Source organism: Panthera onca, chromosome F1 (genome assembly GCF_046562875.1).
Source record: "Panthera onca isolate mPanOnc1 chromosome F1, mPanOnc1 haplotype 2, whole genome shotgun sequence".
NCBI classification, from domain to species: domain Eukaryota; kingdom Metazoa; phylum Chordata; class Mammalia; order Carnivora; family Felidae; genus Panthera; species Panthera onca.
The window spans coordinates 58,631,720-58,652,066 of record NC_138355.1 but is presented as its reverse complement, the minus strand read 5'-3'; the positions used below and the strand labels follow the sequence as shown (position 1 = coordinate 58,652,066).

Genomic DNA, 20,347 nt, shown 5'->3' with positions numbered 1-20,347 from the left:
ACCTTGATTGCAGACTTGTGGAGGAGTTGGCTAAGCCATGCTTGGACTTTTGACCCACAGAAACTGTGGGATAATAAATATGTGTTGTTTTAAGCCACTAAATTTGTGGTAATATTGCTATGCAGCATTAGAGAACTAATATATTAGGTGAGCTCTGTGACTACTCTGATGAATAGAATGTGGAAATGATTCTATGCCAACTTCTCAGTCCAGATCTTAAGAAAGTGGCAGCTTCTATTTTCTGTCTCTGAGAACACTCTGGCTGTGAACCTTGAACCACCATGGAGAAGTCTGAACCCACTCAGATGGCTATGCTAAAGAAACCACATGGAGATATTCTATTTAATGGTTCCAGTTGTACCCAGTCTTCAAGTCACCCCTGACAAAGTGCCAGACATGTAACTGTAGCCATCTTGTACATCCCTCTGACTAGCCCTTCTGCTATCTGAATACCATGAAGTGGTCCCAGTTGTGACAGTGAGTTTGATATGTCAACTTGACTAGGCCACAGAGATCCCAAACATTTGATAAAACAAATATGCTGGTTGTTTCTGGATAATATGAATGTTTGAATCCATAGACTGAGAAAAGCACATTGTCCTTCCCCATGTGGGTGGGCCTCATCTAGTGCTGAAGGCCTGAATACAACGAAAGGCTGAATGAGAGAGAATTCACTCTCTGCCTGTCTTTGAACTGAGAGAGCAATCTTCTGCCTTTGAACTTGGACTCTGACTAGAATTTACAACACTGGCTCTCCTGGTTCTCAGGCTTTAATACTTAAAGTAGGATGATACCATTGTCTCTTCTGGATGTCCATCTTGCCAACTATAGCTCTTGGGACTTCTTAGCCTCCACATTCATGTAAACCAATTCATAATAAATCTTTCAATAGATGATAGATAGATAGATAGATAGATCCTATTGTTTCTGTTTCTGAAGAACCCAGACTAATACACTAGACAATCCCACCTAAAACAGAAAAATGTCTCGAGTAAGCCCTTTTCTAAATTCTTGACCGATAAAACCATGAGATATAATTAAATGGTTGTCATTTTAAACTGCTAAATCTGGAAATAATTTATTATGCCGCAAAAGAAAAATTAAAACAATGTATCAGGGATAACTCATGAGACTAGGGAAGGATAATAAGGAGAACTCCCCAGTTAAGATTTGGGTCACATAGAAGATCCTAGAATGATGGAGTAACGTCTCCATGTGCTGGGTGATGAATAGAGAAATACAAGGGATGATAGGGGTTAAACTTCCCCCTGGAAAATATAGGAATCATAGAAAATAATTTAATATTCAGTAGTTGTTAAATACTTGAAATCGTGGATTGAGGTTTATAGAATCTATAATATCATCATCATCATTTTTACTTTAAATTCAACATTTACAAGTGGTAACTTGTTCTTTCCCATATAATGAGTTCCTAGAACAGGGGATTGAGTACTGTATGCCCACAAAAATGTTTGCTGCTATTAATGGTAGCCTCTGGAGTCTCTCATAGGGCAGAATCACGGCCTTCTCTTTAGCGGGAAGGAAGGAAGATTTGCTATCTTTATAATATAATGTGTATTTCCTGATATTTGCTTTCTTTTTCTTTCGTGATGGAAGGAACCTTGGTCTTTGGGGGTTTAGTCTAACAGAACTACCTTAGTAGCCCTTGTTACACATCTCTACATTTTTTTTTATATTTGAAATTTTTTACAAATCAACAACAACAAAACAACAACAACAGCAACTCTGAAAAAAAGGTTGTCAAATAATGTAAATTCATCCTTTCCAGGAAAGCAGATGATAGACCATGCAGATTATGCTCAAGGAGTCCTTATCATTCCTCCTAAGATTTCGGTGCCTAAGTTCTCACCATGATTTATGCCCATGACCTCTGATCCTTACTGTAGGACTCTTGGATGGAAGCCTCAGCTTTTGTCCAAACCAAAAGGGGAAAAAGTACCATATCTCTTCTTGAAGACTCCTGAGAATGTGGCCAACTCAGAAGCCATTCTCTCCCACAACTTCTGTTGGTCTGTTACATGCAGAAGCTAATTAGGTGCAGACATGTAGGTTAGTTGGTGATACAAGTAAAGAAAAGTGGAAGCCCATTTAAGCCCTGATATTCCTTGAATTCAAACTACGAGTTTGATTCAGAAAGTTGCCTTTGAAGTACCTGACAGAATTCCTAGTGGAGATTTTGACAAGGCATTGTGATATACTAGAGGCTATCAACTGAATGTTTCTGCTCCCCTCCCCATTTCATGTGTTGAAGCTTAATCTCCAAGGTGATGGTATTTGGAGGTGAGGCCTTTGGAAAGTTATTAGGTCACAAGGTTGGAGCTCTCGTGATGGGATTTGCAACATTATAAGAAGGCACAAGAGAGTTTGCCTCCTCTTTTTCTCTCTCCCTACCATGTAAGGATACAGCAAAGGTATCCATCTCTAAGACAGGGAGCAGACCCTCACCAGACATGAGATTTGCAGGCACCTTGATTTTGGACTTCTAAGCCTCCAGAACAGTGAGAAATAAATGTCTGTAGGCTAAGCCATCCAGTCTACACTATTTATGATAGCAGCCTGAACTGACTGAGGCACTAAGGCCCACTTACGAGATCTCAGGTAAAGCTATGAATTTGAGAGAATTCATCATCATGAAAGTCATGGATTCATCTGGGGGTTACAGTATAAAGATAGATAAAAGGGGACCCATTATTTGGTCTTGAGAAATTCCCATGTTTAAAGATCTGGTAGAGGCCACTCAGTTGAAACGGGATGACAAGAACAAGCAACCAGAATAGGAGGGACAATGAAAGAGCAGTGAGTCATAGAGAACAGGAAAGAACAGTGTTTCAAGAAGGAGGGCATGTTCAACCATGTCAACAGCAGTGTCAAATGCTGCTGAGAGATCAACTAATGAGAGTAATAAAAAATATGCGACAGATTTAATAACACAACGAATAGGGGTGATTCTACCAAGACTTATTTCCAAGAACCTGAAAAGAGTTAGAAGAGATGAAAAGTTTAAATTCCAAGGATGTTATTTTACTGAGATTCATGACTGAGATAGGCTGTGATGGAAGGCAGTCTGGGAATCACAGGGAAGACAGAAATGCGTTGTTAAAACTGCAGCCACAAGTTTGGCATCTCACCCATCTCCTTTTTCTTTCCAATTACTCGCATCTTTAACCACCTCAAGCACGCTGATGCACATTAGTCTTGTCCAAAGTTTTCCTAAGTTTGGAACTTTAGACAGAATGTCTTGGGTACATTTTCTTTTTAAAATGTAATTTAATTATTTTTCTATTTCTAGTTGGATAAACAATTTTAAGGTTTTTTTTTCTTTTTCTCCTTTTAAGCTCTTTTATTTCCTCACCATCTCAATAAACATCCTTGTGTTTATGATTAGGGGGATGATTCATTCCTCCAGTAGAGTAGGTGTGGAAAGATTTTACATTGTTTTTCTCTGCACAGCACTAAAAAAAAAAACTAACAAATTTCAAGCAGTCTATCAAAACAAATGGTCAACACAAAAAGAAAATCTATCAAACCAGTAGTATCCACAGTCCTGCAAGTCATTTGCATAAGAGAATCATCAGTCAAAAGAGCTCAAGAAAATCATCCTGAATAAGGAGAACCCTCTTGTCCCCAAATAAAATCGACAGTCTAAGTTTTCATGATATATGGCTCCCAATATTGAGGTTAGTGAGTCTAGCAGATATATTCTAATATCTTCTCTTTCCAATGAAATTAAAATATGCAAATCTATGTGAGTGTCAAATGCATTTTCACTGAAGTTCTAACAGAACTTATATTTACTTTAAAATGATAATAATAATAGGCTCAAATCTCTACGTTGAGTTCCTCAGTGTAAGCACATCAGTAATGTAGGAACATATGAAGGCCAAATAAAAGAAAGTTATTCATAGGCAAATGAAACAATGCAGTGCTGGTAACAACACGTTCATGAATAATGATAGACCAGTACTGTCACTTTTTCAAAGGGATGTCATCACAATGGTACTAGTAATGCTAACAGTAAGAGAAGAAAGACGTTGGTTCTGCTGCAAAGGCTTGCCTGGAGATGAGTCCAGGAAAGGCAGAGACTGGCTTTTCAAGACGCTGCCTTGATTCAGCACCAATCCAGGGGATAACAATGCAAATAGCTAAGATCTGAGTTCCATGTCAGAAACACATGATTCCATCTGAACCACTGAAGGAACTGGTGATCTTTTACTGTGTCTATGTGCCATCAAAAAAAAAAAAAAAAAAGGAATACTAAAAAATGCATTTCATGAGGTTAGACAGGAGTGTGTGGAGTCAGAAAAGAGTCAGATGACAGATGTCATTTGGAGTCAGAATAGTCAGAATGAGCCACAGGAGTCAATCTAGTTTTCAGTACCCAATAATTCACAGAAGTTATGTTTTGGGGCGACTGCCCAGCTCTCTGCTGTTGCTTTCCCTAAGGAAAAAAAAATCCTGCAGAAGGAGTGGGTTTCTGTTCATTCTGGAACCTTATGATCCACTCAGCTGCTTCGGATTGGTCTAAGTGGAGAGACTATTAGATGTGAAAACTAATGGGACTCTTACATTAAAGAATTCAGACTAGAGACATAGAAATTGTAGGCAGATAAGGAGGATGCTTAAAATCAAGGAATATATAGAGGTAAGGCCACTTTGGCCATTTGTTCTGATGAGCATGAAGAGACATCCCTTCTGCAGGGAGAAGCAATGGAATAGACATACAGACAGAAATAAAAACTAGAGAATATGTGGCCACAGAGAGAGATGCCAAACACTCCTGATGGCCTTCTTATAGCAGGCTCTATTTCAATGAGGCTTTATTTCCATGAGATATCATTATAGTTTTCATTATATCTCTTTCTCTTTTTATTTAAGCTCTGATTAGAACACCGGCTTCTGACATAAAACAAGGTACTCAACAACAATAACAGTAACAGCGAACATTTTTATGTTTATTACATCCCTAATACCGTCCTAAGCATTTACACGAAATTTTGCATTCAACGCTCAAGTAGAGTTATGAGGTACATACCATTCTTTTTCCCCATTACAGGAGGGGGTGTGTGTGGCATTGGTCCAAATGGTAAGTGGGGGAGCTAGGCAGGTTTCAGTGCAAGTAGCCTCACACCAGCACCTACCCTCTTAATCACCAGCTGCGTCCTTGTTTGAATCTAACCAAGCCTCACTCTTATCTATAACGTGTGGCTAACAAACACTGACATTGCATGTGTAGATTAAACATGATGATATATGTAAAGGCACTGTGTAAACTTTAGAATTCTATGTGTCAAGATTTGGTTTTGCTCTGGTTTGATCCTGGTTTAGCCCTTCATTCATCTTGAGCATTCATCCATTGACCCACCCATCCAAACAATTTAGAAACATTTATTGAGCACCATATTCATGCTACCTTGTGTTATGATGTATAAATGCGTGAGGCACTTATCATAGATGCACATCATGGAGAAAGGCAATTGTGTATGTATTGTCTACCACCAAGACCTCTCTCCCAGCTTTAAGGTGATGATGATGATGATGACGATGATGAACATACTTACCACTTAATCACAGTTGTAGCAATGTAGCTCCGGTTTATCAAATCACTGTTAAAACTTCATAGGAATATGATAACTGTGCAGAATTACTAGCTTCTGAATTGATGCCGAAATATTATCATCCCTCTAGTACACAGGAGCTAATTAGTATACGTGAAACTACCTGATTGAAAAGATAATAACTGGCCTTATTTCAGTGTGCCTAAGTTTTAGCATTCATTTTATAGCTGCTCTTCCCCAAGAAAAAAATTACACTTGAAGGTATTTAATGAGTTTATACCCTATGTTTCCAAAAATTTTTTGAAAAGCATAGAATCTGAACAGAGAGATATATTGGTCTGATGACTATTGGGAAATCCTAAAATACTGTTCTGGGTTGAAAACTCTGATGACCCTAAACCATGTCTTTCAGATCCATGGACAATACTGGATAAACACTAAAATCCTTTTTCCTTAGAAACCACTATTTCTAGGTCCCATGCTGCTTATATCCCTTCAGATAACACATTCTTCCTTTGTATATTTTCGATTTGGCTGACTCAGTTTTAGCTCATCCAGTTAAGACCATATTCTGGTCTTGCCTCCTTGCAACCATACTAGAAACCTATAACCTAGTCTCCCTAATTTGAACTTGGTGGTTTGCAGGTGTCCTCCACCACCCATTTACAATCTCCTGAATTATTACTATCATTCCCTAAAGGCACCACTTACTAATTTATAACCCAGGCAAAATTATCCTCATTTTTGACCTACCCAAAAGTCTACCAACAAGGGTGTTTTCGGGTACAAGGGAAGGAAAACCCAACTCAAACTGGTTTAACTGAAGAAAAAAAAAAGAGCTTATCATTTCATGCAGACTTTGGTCTACATTGTTAAGCAGTTTGTTCAAGGCATTGGCCATATTTTTCTGCTATATTCTCACTCTTGTACTTCTCCATGAGCTGGCTTCACCTTCAGACTCTCTTTCTCCAAGGTTAACAAAGTGGCTACAGCAGTTGCAGTCTTCATATCTGCAAAACACACAGTCCAGAACAATTCTCCACTAAACAAAGGTCTCCTACATCTGGTGTTAAATTGGATCAGCTTGGGCTTGGATTACTAAACATTCCTGAGCCAAATATTGATCATTGTGGCCCCAGAGGAGTTGAGACAATGCCAGTGAGCTTACCCTAATTGAATGTTACCCCTGAAAGAGGATGTAGGGGTCAAGCCTGCAGAAATGATATGGGCACTACATGATGGGAGGGGCCAATGTAGTGGTTGCTAGAGAGGCAACTTCAGTCTGTCCTTTGGTTACACAGCATCCATTTATATCCTGTTTTGGTACCTATGCTTTCAGAAATTCTCAATTACATAAACTACATAAAGTCCCTCCATAAAGAGACAAGCAGAGGTCTCACCTAGTGAATCTTACTCTGAGTCTAGGATTACTATGTAATAAGTATCCTGCTTCATCAAATCCAGGTATGTTGCTCACCATCTTGAAACTATTTCTGAAGATTTTCAGACCCCCTCTTATATATAGCCTGTCATATGCAGTCAGCTTTGCTTTTTTTTGGTCCTATTACCACCACACTATATTGTAAGTGGGATTTCATCAATCTCATGCAGGTGCAACCTGGCACTTCCTCCCCCACCCCCCCCCCCACCCTGTGGCTTCCCTGTGGATACTTAGGTGTGGGACACCATTAGTCTTTACTTGGTGTCCATGTATGCAAAACTCAGAATGAAGAAATGTTGAACTCCAAATGGTAGACTTTTGACTGTTGGGAGGCAAGAGTTAATGGAAAACTTTTCCTTTTGCCTACCCTACTCCTTCTCCTTACCCATGCACACTTAGGAGACATACTTTATATAACTCCCCGGGAGATAGCCCTGTGAGATAAAATAAACACACGCATTTAGCAGCAGGCGTCTCCTTACTGTAACCTTTTCTTGTCTCTCTCTCCTTACCCTTTCCCTTTCAACCCTGTACCCATGTTTGTACATCTTAAGAAAGTAATAGTACGTATGCCTTTGTTTCAAGTTCTCTTTTCTGGGAAGCACAGGCCGGGACAATGTGTAACAGATCTCTGACACTTCCATTAACAAAAGTTAGTAGAGAACTGGATAAATGAAACAAAACTTCTATTTGGGAAAGAAGGCAATGAGAAACATGCAGAAATCATTGCTACGTGGCACATATCATAATCTTCTGGCCATAAATAACAAGGACAACCTGCCCTGGCAAAGGAAGGCATTCCTTGGTCAACTAATCAGAACACTCCTGGTTCTAACCGATGAATGGATTTCCCTTGTGCATTGTCTTCCATGGAGATAGACTTTGGAAAGGATGTAATTCCTGGGGCCTGACCACTTGAGTAACCCACTTCCTGTTGATGTGATTCCTGGATCCTTGGGATTATCTTAGGGTTTGAGAAGTACAGGCTCCTTTGGCCAGTCATTGGGGTGTTTTGGAAGTACAGCTCACTTAAAAATTTAGTAGGCTGCCGGTCTATTTGCTTTGGGTCTATGTGCTTATGATCAATTCCACGGGCCAGCATCAAAGCCAACTTCTTTGTCAGTTCATGGCTATATGAACCTGGGAAATTTTAGCTCCTAGAAATGTATCTCTGTGGTCTTTTCATCTCACAGGCCCTTGTTAATGGTGCAACTATATTCTTGGCCTGTGTCTCGAGGCAATTTGAAAAATTGAAATTATTACTAATAATAAACTCCTCTTATTTAGACTATTCCATATCTGCTTCTTCACAGCATGACTCTTCTTTTTGTCAGGCAAAGAATGTTTGGCAAGATGAGCTTGGAGGAAACCTGGTCTCACTTGTATTTCCTCCTAAATTCTCCCAGCTTTCTGCTTTACTTGTCACCAGCCTTCACTTGAGGTGGAGACTGTGGCATTTCTGTCCCTGAAAGAGTCCTGATTAGATTGGTGTTTAGACTAGTGGACACTCTGGTAATACATCTTCTTAGGTCTTCTTTCTTTCTTACATTTCTTACCTAATACATAAGGCAATTTGTCAGCTCTACCTTAAGGACATATCTCAAATTGGAACACTTCGTACCCCATTCACCACCAGCCCCAAGACAGTCCAATCATTCCACCGCTATCTTCTCTATAGATATTGAAATAGTCTCCTGATGTAACTTTACACACAATGTCCATGTGATCGGGTCCACCTTTTCTGTTCCTACCCCCTCCTCTTGCTTACTGTGCACACAACTCACACTGGCCACCTAGTTTGTTATTCCTTGAAATACCTGGAGGAATGTATACTTGCTGAGACCTCTGCCCAAGAACTTTCCTTCAGATGTCCTGGTCATCCTATCTGTAAATAACAGCACATTGGGGCGCCTGGGTGTCTCAGTCAGTTGAGCATTCGGCTTCGGCTCGGGACATGATCTCACGGTTTGTGAGCTCGAGACCCGCGTCAGGCTCTGTGCTGACGGCTGGGAACCTGGAGCCTGCTTCGGATTCTGTGTCTCCCTCTCTCTCTGCTCCTCCCCGGCTCGTGCTCTGTCTCTGTCTCTCCGTCTGTCTCTCTCTCAAAACTAAATAAACATTATAAATAACAACACATACCCTTTCTACCCTTTATTTTGCTTTATTCTTAAAAATAACTGATCACTACCTAACTTCCATTTTGTAATTTTTTTCCAATAGCATATCTCTGTGAATTAGAATGTGAGATCCACAGAGGTAGAGGCTTGTCAGCCCTGATAAGCACGGTGCTTGGCAGAGTGGGCGTTCAATAAATACTCTTCTAGATGTGCTACCTTCAACCTCAGCTTGTCTCTTTCATACAAGCTCTCTCCGTAGGCTGGAAGAAAGAGCCTATCAGTAGCCTGATGCTAGTTCATCAAGTCTGAGTAACAACAGACAAAATTCACAATGTAAGCCCGGATCTAGCTTGCACATAACAAAGGGTACCAACTTCCCACTCTGGCATGGGGGGGGGGAGGGGGCGGGGGGCGGTCCTTGCCGCCCTCCTCCCTGTTTCCTCTACTCAGCAAACTCCACAAAGAAATGTGGATGAGTAACCACTTCCGGTACCAAAATATGGATCTGCTAGAATCCTTTGGGGTGCAAGCAATAGAAAGTGCAATTCAAACGGACTTGAACAATGAAGGGAACTCACAGAAATCTTCCTAAAACAAAACAAAACTTCCAGAGATATGTAAGCTCTAGGAATAATTTGATCTGAATTCCTACTCTATTTCCCTCATGTTCTGTTGGCTCCGCACTCCTCAAGATGTGGTTCTCATTTCAGGCTGGCTGCCCTCAAATTAGTATCACACCTGTGGCACTTCTAGGTTCCAAATATGCACACTGTATAGTCTAATGATTTTACTCCTATCTGTATGATTCTTGAAGAAAATATAATAAATTATTTATTCCACTGCACATGGCACTACATGATTTGGCTACTGCTATCGCTGTGAGTAATAAAGTCCTTTGCTTTCCACCAGGCCAACTTGTTAGCTTGAGGTAAAATATCAAAACTTCCTATTACGCTGAGTGAAATAAGACAGACAGAGAAAGGCAAATACCAGATGTTATCACTTATATGTGGAACCTGAAAAACAAAACAAATGCACAAACAAACAAAGACAAAGCAGAAACAGACCCATGACTACAGAGGATAAAGTGGAGATTGCCAGAGGGGAGGAAGGGTGGAGGGATGGGCTAAATAGGTGAAGGGGAGTGAGCGGTACAGGCTCCAGGTATGGAATGAAGAAGCCCAGGCATAAGAGGTGCAGCCTAGGGAATACAGCCAATGGTACTGTCATAGCATACAGTGACAGGTGATGGTGACATGGTGAGCACAGCGTAACGTATACTTCAATTAAAAAATGAACACAAATAAACAAATGTTTTAAAAATCTGGAACATTTCAAGCTGTCTAAAATCTTTTCCCTTAAGACTATTCCACTCTCAGTATTCCTCATCCCACCTAAATCTTTCCAGATGCTCAAGCCAAAAAGTTGGGTGTCATACTTTTCTCTTTCTCTCTCTCTCTCTCTCTCTCTCTCTCTCTCTCTCTCTCTCTCATTCCCCATATCTCCTCCATCACCTGTTCTGCCTTCAAAATATACAGAATATGAGTATCTCCAAATACTTTCACTGTTACCACCTCACTTAAGACCCCGTTATTTCCCTCACAACACATTACCGCAATAGCTTCTAATTAGCCTCCAGCTTCTGCTGTGTCCCCCCTTATTATCCATGAATCCTGCTAAAACATGAGTCAGGCGAGGCCACTCCTTACTTAATTATTTTAATATGAGGACGTTTCTGAGGGCAGTACTATTTAAAACCTGAGTCTCTTCCTTTCCAGCTTTATTTTTGTCCATAATACTTATCACTTTCAAACCTACCAAATAACTTCATTACTTTTTTTAAAAAAATTTCAATCTTTTACAAAAAAACAATAAGTTTCATGAAGGCAGGATTCATGTACATTTGTTCACTGCTATAGGCTTAGCACTTAGACCAGAATCTGGCACATAAAATGGTTATATAAATAAATATAAATATTTATGTTTATTCATATGTATATTTATTCATACATACATGGTATGTATGGATTATAACATCATCGAAGTCAAGAGAAGAGGAGATTTCAAGTAAGAGTGATCAAGAACGTCAATTTCAGAGAACTAAGGGGCAGTTGGCTGACTCAGTCAGAAGAGCATACAACTCTTGATCTCAGGGTTGTGAGTTCAAGCCCCACGTTGGGTGTAGAGATCACTTAAAAATCAAATTTAAGAAAAAGAAACTGCCTTAAAATTTTCAGAACTCAGATATAACAGGTTGATACATGTTTCAAAGGAAAGTGCAGGTGACCTGATAGTGAAGCGCTTCATTAAAGTGAATGAAGAATTAAGAAGGGCAGAGTATCTTTAGGAAAGCAAGAGACAATGAGATCCATGGTACACAAACAAACAATCATCTTCGACAGGAGGACGGACATCCTTTCCACTATAACGAAAGGGAGAAAGGAATGATGGGAATGGTTTTTGTAAGGCCCTAGGTTGGGGAGCAGAGGCTGATAGAGAACCCAACCTAGTTCATCTACCTTCTCCACGAAGTGGGATTGGGAAGTTAGATTATCTTGTGAAAAGGGGAGATGACAAAGAAATTTGGGAAACAAAGAGACTTGAAATGACCGCTGTAGAGAATGAGTGAGGAAACTGAAGGGAAACGGGATGGCAGAATTGTTCTATGCTGCACTTCCTTTATTACATTTACTTTGTTACATTTTGCTTTCCTTTTGAAAAGAAGCTAGCATTTTAGATCAATTCATCTTTAATAATGGATTTTGTGCATAGTTAAAAACAGGATCTTAAGAACTGAATCATGAAACTTATTTCCTGAGCACCCATGGAGCCATATGTAAATGTGTGTATGGATGTGTACATATGGGCACCGATGAATGTGTGTGTGTATAGGCGGTCTTTTCATACACTTAGCATTGCACATCCCATACTCTCCTAGAGACACGTATAAATAACCTCTGCTATGCCAAACATGGACCTTCATTCATCCATCAATCAAATAAACATTTTAAGCCATTACATAGAAGTCTTTATCATCTGCCTGGAAACCATTCCATTTTGGCTGCTGTACAGCAATTATTTAATATTTCACAGAATCTTGGCCTTACTATTACATTAATGTGGGGTGGAAATGAAGAAGATACTGGTAACTAACATGATCAAGACAAATTGAAATCACTAGGCATTGTGAAGCTGCAGGTCTCTAGCCTTATATGCTCACTAGCAAGCATGTATGTGTGTTCAAATGTAAATAAAGAACAAGACAGAGACAATGACAATGACAATGACAAGAAGAAGAAGAAGAAGAAGCTAAATTAGAGGATATAAGTAAAACTCTGGAAGTATGTCCCACTAGGAATAAAGAAAGACTATTAATGCTGATTTAAAGAATTTCAGATTCAGTCTTATAGTCAGAACAAGGGGGAGAGAGGGAGAAGCTTGTTCTTTCTTCTGGAGAACACCTTGATTTGACCACCTCACATTTCAGATCCTCCAAAATTCATTCTGGGCAGCGTCTGCCACTCTCTGTTCTCTCATTTCCCAGATAAATCCTTCCAGCTGCCTGACAAAACCTTTGAATTCCAACTTCGGTGACAGATCGTTTCCCTTGAAACAGGAAAACTCCACAACTGGACTTTTCAGATTTTCCCTGGAGGGTTTGTACACGTGCACTAAAACCAAAGGGCTCGATTTAGCTGATGAGCTCACAGCCACTGTGGCTATTCTTTCCCCAGTTTCCACCCCAGACCATGGAGGAGGCCAACCATAATTAGCTGTTTCTTTCAATTGGGAAGACCCAACCGGTAATTTGGACAGGAGCGGCCATCTAGAAAAGTTATTCTAAGCCGTGTTTGTGCCTATCCTGATTCTGCTCCCCTTATCCGGTGAATTTACTGGTACTTATAATTTTGGAAGATCAAGCAAGAACTATCTCTGGAGTAGACTCTCTGTGTTTCCACTTCAGCTCCAAGTTGTTTGAACAGAATGACTAAGTGCAGGGACCAACAAGTCCTGTGGTTATGGGTCAGTCAAATCGCCATGAGTTTTATTTAAGTAATTTAAATAATGAAATCATTAGTAAAGTTCAATCCAAATTATCTAATAAAAGAAACAGTAGAAGTAACATTTGACTAGTTACGATTAAAACAACTACCTGCTGATGCATGATGGTCCAGTGTAGCCTCTCCAGTAGGAGAGACTACTATTCTTGGTTGACAGAGGACAGGACATTAGGTGAGAAGGATGCATGGAACACCCATGCGCGGACTGATTCATAAGCATGGGGACTACCGTCTTTTTCCTTCACAATTTACTGACCATTAGTTTCCAACCTGGGATACCTTTAAGACACTAACAAGATGCCAAAATAATTATGTGCAAACAACCCACGTAAATTGAGGCTATCCCAGACAAAACTTAGAAAACAGTGCAGCCTTGCCTCCTGGGCTCTGGGCCCACTTATCAAGGTTTTGTGACTGGCGCATGGTAGCATTCACCCCACCTTGTTTGTTGTCGAAGAACAATCTCCTCTCTGGTGGCCAAACTAACTTGGGTCGCCATTCAGCTTCCTAAAAGGAATAGGTTTATCTGTTCTGACAAATGCAGCGTTGGATATCTTAAACACATTCATCAATCCCTGAAGATTTGGTGAGGACTATTTTAGCAAACATCTTTCATTAATTACTTACATATTTTACTCAAAACACATGAGATCAGGGAGTGTCATATACAAACAGAGTATACAAACAAGACTCCTGCATTCTTCCACGTCAGCTTTTCCAGTTAGTTATTGAACAGGGAACTATCAGATAAGTGCATATTTCTCCCATGTATTTGTTCTTTGGGGCTATAATGTTTTGGAAAAGAAATTTTAAAAGGCAGGCTATTAGAGGGACACCGGGGTGGCTCAGTCACTTAAGCTTCTGACTCTTGATTTCGGCTCGGGTCATTTCGCCTTACGGTTTGTGAGTTGGAGCCCTGCTGTCTGCACTGTCAATGCAGAACCTGCTTCGAATCCTCTCTCTCCCCCCTCTCTCTGCCCCTACCCTGCTCACTCTGTCTCTCTTAAAATAAATAAAATTAAAAAAATTTTTTTAAATAAAATAAAATAAAGCAATTAGCATCACATGATAGGCATAATATTGGACTCACCGTGTTAATGTGACTGGTTGATTCAATAGGCATTTAATAACCGCTTGTTACGTGTCAGGTACTGTGCCAGAACTTCAGAACCACAATGTATATGGTATCATAAAGATGTTCCAGTCAGGCTTGTAAATCAGCAATTATGGTGCATCATGACAGGTACTGGGCAGTGGTGTGAACAGAGGGCTGGGAAGGTGCTTGGGGTCCACAGGGAAGAGGGGGGTGCAGCATCTACAGCTGATGGGACTCTCAAGGGCAACACTTGAACTGACCCTAAAAGGAGCAGAGCCACTTAATTCGACTGAGGAGGAGTGCCATTCCAGGGGAAAGAGTAGAACACAGGACGGAGTGAAAATAGGAGACTGGGTGATACTGTTAGGGACCCAGCAAGAGTGATGATGGAGAAGGTGCTCCAGGGAGGTACTCATAGACAGGAGTGGAGACGTCGAATTGTTTCAAAGAAAAAGAAAAGGCTTCTGACAAAACAAAACCACAGAGAATGGTAGCACAGTTTCTCTGGGCTCTGCTTCTAAAGTCCTAAAGAAAGTAGGGTGGGGCTAAGCTAATGCAGGTAGGAATAACAACAATTATCCCCATTTTACAGATATGAAAACTGACAGGTTGTTGCTAACTCTGTGGAGTATATATTATCATCCCCACTTCACAGATGAAGGGACTGAGGGCAGAGCAGCTAAGTCCACTTTACCCTAACAAGAGCATCCATCTGTTCGGTAGCCAGTTCATGTAATAAAAAATATTTTCTCAGGACAGCGTGCCATCGGTCTTGACTTTCTCTATCCTAATACAACCTGCATAACTGAAAAATCCCTACCTCATTTGCAGCAGTTAGCCCCCGAATAAATATACATACCGCTCACATTTAAAACGCCTTACCCTCAAACCCAAACACTGTCCGCATCTCCTGCAACGGCACGACCCTGAGTTTTTAATTGTTGACTTGAAGACTTCGGATATTTCATATCTGCAGCAATTGAAAGAATGCTATTCATGTTAACCGCAAGAGGCTTAAGAGAGAAAGCTAACTGCGGCGTCGCATTCTTGGAGATAGCAGAAGAGGCTGTTCTGTTGTTTCACAGCAGCAGGGGTCTGAGGGCCCTCTGGGCGGCCTGCCAGCAGGGAGGTGAGTCACGGGGCAGCGCCAGAACTTCTGAACTCGTCCGCTTCAGGAACGAGGAACTCAGCGCCCACGGGGCATGAGATCAGCTGCTTTTAAGGACACTCTGGTCGTCAGGCTCAACGAACACCCACACTAGACATCGCCGGTCATGTAAGAAAAAGGACATGTGGTTCCTCCGTTGCCTCCGAGATCCCAGTTCCACAGGAACACTCGGAGACATATTTTCCCCAAGGCCTTCCAAGAAAACGAGGAGTGCTCGTTTTCCACAAGTTTGGTTAGTTTTAGGACACTGCAGTTTCCAAATAATATTACCTCCCCTCCGAATGTGAATTTATTCTAAGGCACCATGTTTCACGTGTCCCTCAGACATTCACATCGCCTCCATTAAGAGAGACGTATCTTCTTGTTCAGATCTTCAGAGAAAAATGCTTTAATGGATTATCTTATGGTCTTTAAAGACCTCTCGGTTTTCAGTAATCACTTCTTTGAACATGAACTACGTATGCGTCTTGGGGTCTTCGTTTCACTCTGCATGTACCAGTGAGTAGCAAGTGATTCATCCAATTGTGAGAGAAGTCTTCATCGGGTGGCAGAAAGGAAAAAAAAACAACCTATCAACTTGTTGGTCTATACTACATCAAAAAACTTTGTTGATATAATCAACCAAATTTTATTGAACCTGATTTTAATCACTTCTATCGAAGAGATCTGTACTGTATAGACACAACAAAAATTTAAGGCACTGCGAATCTTGTCACTTATCCATGAAGTGACCTTTGACCTGGATTTAGATCTGTCTTTGGAGGTTAATCTTCAAAAACACAGTATAGGAAACATATATAATCATAGCCTCAGTGACTGAATACTCTCTAATGTTACAATCAACTTTGATGATTTTACAAAGTCTATCTTTACAAAAGTGTCATAAAACTGATCCATTGTTAGCGCTGTCCTGCCATTAATGTAAAATGAATAGTTTCATTGTATAGCAACTTCACAGAAAAGGAGAGAAATTAAATCGCCCTATCTTCCCTCCTTTTTCCCTAAAGATAATTTTTTTTTCTTTCTGACAATTGAATCCACACGTGCAGTATCCCAGCTCTGTTAGCTACCCGAATTTCCTTGACTCTGACCAGCCCCTAGAATGACTCTCACCCCATTTTCTGCCCCAGGAGCATTTTCACCAACATGTACTGAAGATCAGCCCTTGGAAAGCAGCCGGCCAACCAAATCACTGGTAGTCATGGAAATCTGACTTATATTTACACTCTGGGGCTCACTTGCACTGAGTCTCAACTCACTTGGCCTTAGATACCAGTAGGCCTCAAATTGACAATGGCAGCTGATATATCCCAAACCTAATATTTTAAATATTCATATGCAGTTATTGTCCCATCTGTACTACAAATAACTTTTAGTTGATTTGTATTCAGAATCTCTAATTATATGCAGTAATTAACAAACTTTATAGTTAAGATAAACTTTTTATTTTACTTCTTATTAATAAAATAAGATCACATAATGGTTATTTTGAGGATCAAATTAAATCATATATCTTTACATATAGGATGAGGGTGAGGGTTTGCAGACCTATTTAATAAAAGAAACTTCATGGCTTATGCTACGAACGATATAGAAGATTGTGAAAGACCGATGTCCTCACCTGAAAGTGTGTACTTTAATAGCATCTAATGAGTATATCATTTTGTAACTTAACATGGGTACCTTGTATTTTTAATATTTTAAAAAATGTTTTAATGTTTATTTATTTTTTAGAGAGAGAGAGAGAGAGAGAGAGACTGCAAGCAGAGGAGGGCAGAGCAAGGGAGACACAGAATCCGAAGCAGGCTCCAGGCTCCAAGCTGTCAGCACAGAGCCCTACGTGGGACTCAAACTCACAAACCATGAGATCATGACCTGAGCCAAAGTCAGATGCTTAACCAATTGAGCCCCCACGTGCCCCGGGTACCTTGTATTTTTCATTCATTATTTTTTGATTATTTGTATTTTATCTCCCCAAATATCTTGTCAGCTTCTAGAAGAGAGAAGCTATGCCCTACACTCTCATTCTTCCCCATAGCACTTAACCAAGTGTCTGCTCAAAATGAGCACTCAGTCGATATCACGTATCTGCTTTGCATTCACAATATCTGATTACAACCATCACCTGGGACAGCAGGTATATTGATCTTTCTAGAGACTCAGTGTGAGAGGTTAAGTGATTGCCTAGAATCCCATAACATGTATGTGGTGAAACCAGGATTCAAAAGAAAGTCTGTGTGCCTCCACAGGCCATATCTCTTAGGGCCTGACAGACCCTGTATGCCCACCCCCCCACCCCCACCAAGAAGCTCTCACCCCCAGCAACCTGGACCTCCAAGTTGGAAGGAGCCCAATACTAAGACACATTTAAGAACTCCCAATTTCAAATACTGAATTTTCTTTTACAGTATTCACATGCATTCAATATATTCACTATATATTCAACGCATGAATTGTGTTTATCAAGGCCAAGGATGGAGTTTCATCCACCCTCACGCATCTAGCTTATGGATAGAACAAACCAAAAATTTTAAGTTATTGATAACATTTCTCCGATTAATCAGCAGCGCAGTGATGATGGCTATATTCAAACATCATAAACTGTTCTGTCAAGATGTTTTAAAAATTTAGAAAGCATTTACTGTGCATATTAGCATCCCTAAAAGTGCCATCGTCATTATAAATGTGTTAGAGGAGATAAATTTGAAAGCTTAATTGCCTTAATCTATTTAAGCATAGATCTTTTATTCGTCTTGAGAATCTTGCTTTTCGCACTAACTGAAAGATGAAATCCATATCCTCAACGTTGTATTTCTTGCAAACAATACCATAGATATGCCCATTTGTTCACATGTTAGTTTAAGAACCGTATTTGGAGTTGGGGCACCTGGGTGGCTCAGTCGGTTAGGTGTCCAACTTCGGCTCAGGTCGTGATCTCATGATCTCGCGGGTTGTGGGTTTGAGCCCTTGGTCAGGATTTGTGCTGACAGCTCGGAGCCTGGAGCCTGCTCCCTCTGTCTCTGCCCCCTCCCCCGCTCACACGCATGCGTGCTCTCTCTCAAAAATAAATAAACATTAAAAACATATTTAAAGAACTGTATTTGGAGACAACAGTACTTTCATTTTTTCCCCAGAAAGGCAAGCCTCTGATTCCTTCTTTCTTATGGCATCGACGCTCATTCTTTCTTGAATCTCCATGTGCACAAACAGAATTCTTCAGAGGAAAATGCCATTAGCCATGGTTTGGGATTCCTAGCGCCAAGTCAAAAATTCTGCAACGGTTTTTTCCAAACAACAGATGTGCACGATGCCATCTTTTGGCAATGGTTTGTTCACCATGAACTTCTAATTATCCACAGGTTATCAGATGTCCTCTTGGTGAGATCCTGCCCTGGGAGCTTATGTGCCAGCTAATTGCTTCTGAATTCTGTGCTCACTGTTTCCTTCACCCATCTGGAGCGTCTTGTGGGAGTACACAAACAAAGACCCTGGCTTCCCAGCAAGACTGTCAACTCACCCTCTGGTGAGAGGTCACAAACCGGCCACCCGAGGGTGAATCTGGCTCCCAGATGCCTTGCATTTACCGAGTGTAGTGTTTGAGCTCGCTCAGCCATATTATTGCTTTGAAATCTGGCGACTCATGAAAATCAATTGGGAAGCTTTTAATATTCATGCCTGAGACCTGTACCCAGATACTCTGATTTAATCAGTCGGAAATAGGACCTGGCTCTCTGAATATGTTTCAAGCTCTCCAAGCGATTTTCATGCTAACCACAGTTGAGGAGCACTGCAATCTATATTTAGCGACTGAAAGCATCGTCAAGAAGGAGCTTTGAACTAAGCAACAGGGTAAAACTGGGAAATCTAAAGATGGAGAAAGGAGCAGAAGCCACCCTGGGCCAGACTAATAATGGGTGAATAACCCCATAGATCATATGGAAGAGTCAAAGGGCAAAGCCGGGTGTTGTTCAGGCCAGGTACTCAGAGGCAACCTTTTAAAGGTAAGAACAGTCAACAAATCTAGAATTTCTCTGAGGGTAGCTTATAGTGCCAAGGTAAATATGGTCAAATCTCTACCATTTGGAGGCAGCACCCAGAGGGAAAGATCCCAGGACCAAGCAAAATAGAGTAGGATGTTTATTGAAGGTGACCAAAAGGATAGAAAACCAGAATTAGGGAGCAGAGACAAGATAAGAACCCAAAGGGTAAGAAAAAAGCCCCCAAAGGCAAGGAAGCCCCAAGTGACTCCACAAAGTAGTTCGAGACTGAGGCACGAATGATGGAAGTTTGTTAGTGCCCTCCATTACCAAGTCCTTGTGGGTGTTCTAGGAATTGTTGTTGCAGGCTAAAACAGCACAATTCATGAAAACCACCTCGAAGCGGAATCAAGGCAACAGATGTGGTGCAGTGGGTCAGTATCAGCAGCAACAAAGATGAACACAACTTCTGTTCCCATCAGGGGCCTTGGTCTTCTGAAGGGGCAGTGAGACTTGTGTATTGGGTGTTAGGAGTGGCAGTTAATCAGGACCACATAGCATAAGAGACAAGTATTTGACTTAGTGCATAATAGAGCTAAATGGTGCGTCAGAAGGACAATCGTTCCATTGGAATCACTGTACCCAGGTAGACTTTGGCAACACTATGGAGTTCTTTCTGTGAAGAATAAATGGGACCGGAGTGATTAGTTAGTATTGTTATTGTTATGTGGCCGTGTTAGTTATCTTCTGCAGCCAAACAAATTACCCTAAAACTTTGCAATCTAAAGTGACATTTGTTATGTCACAAAGTCTCTGAGGATCAAGGATCTGGAAGCAGATTAATTGGACCGTTCCGGTTCAAGGTATCTTCATGAGACCGCACTCAAAGGTGGGGGCCTAGGTGGCTCAGT

At 40.8% G+C, this 20,347-nt stretch overlaps 2 long non-coding RNA genes across 3 annotated transcripts in view; one reads left to right on the top strand and one right to left on the bottom strand.

The window, feature by feature from the left end:
* LOC144614913 (uncharacterized) overlaps positions 1-19,336 on the top strand; it is a 389,666-nt gene extending 370,330 nt beyond the window's left edge. For both annotated transcript variants that reach the window (XR_013553217.2, XR_013553218.2), the window contains exon 6: positions 18,819-19,336. This is a non-coding gene — a long non-coding RNA (uncharacterized LOC144614913). The remainder of the gene's footprint in view (positions 1-18,818) is intronic.
* Positions 15,133-20,347, bottom strand: part of LOC144614912 (uncharacterized) — a 39,437-nt gene continuing 34,222 nt past the window's right edge. Inside the window, exon 5 of the long non-coding RNA XR_013553216.2 lies at positions 15,133-15,994. This is a non-coding gene — a long non-coding RNA (uncharacterized LOC144614912). The remainder of the gene's footprint in view (positions 15,995-20,347) is intronic.